This window comes from Montipora capricornis, chromosome 6 (genome assembly GCF_036669925.1).
Source record: "Montipora capricornis isolate CH-2021 chromosome 6, ASM3666992v2, whole genome shotgun sequence".
NCBI classification, from domain to species: Eukaryota; Metazoa; Cnidaria; class Anthozoa; order Scleractinia; family Acroporidae; genus Montipora; species Montipora capricornis.
The window spans coordinates 9195534-9195774 of record NC_090888.1 but is presented as its reverse complement, the minus strand read 5'-3'; positions in this window follow the sequence as shown (position 1 = coordinate 9195774).

The window sequence follows — 241 nt, the reverse complement described above, 5'->3', positions numbered from 1 at the left end:
ACCGCTCGTACCAATTTAGTGTAAGGATACTTCGATAGTACAAAGTTATCTTTTGAGGTGACTGTTTCGTCTACGTCGCCATCGTAGATCTTAAGGTCCCTAATAATTCGGGGGCTTCAGCAACGACAACGATGACGTCAACGAGAACGTCACAAATTTGCATGTTTAGTGAGCAAAAACAATAGCTTTGCACGCCCTGCACGAGCGTTTTTCATTTTTGGCCATTTCTTTGCCGTCGTCA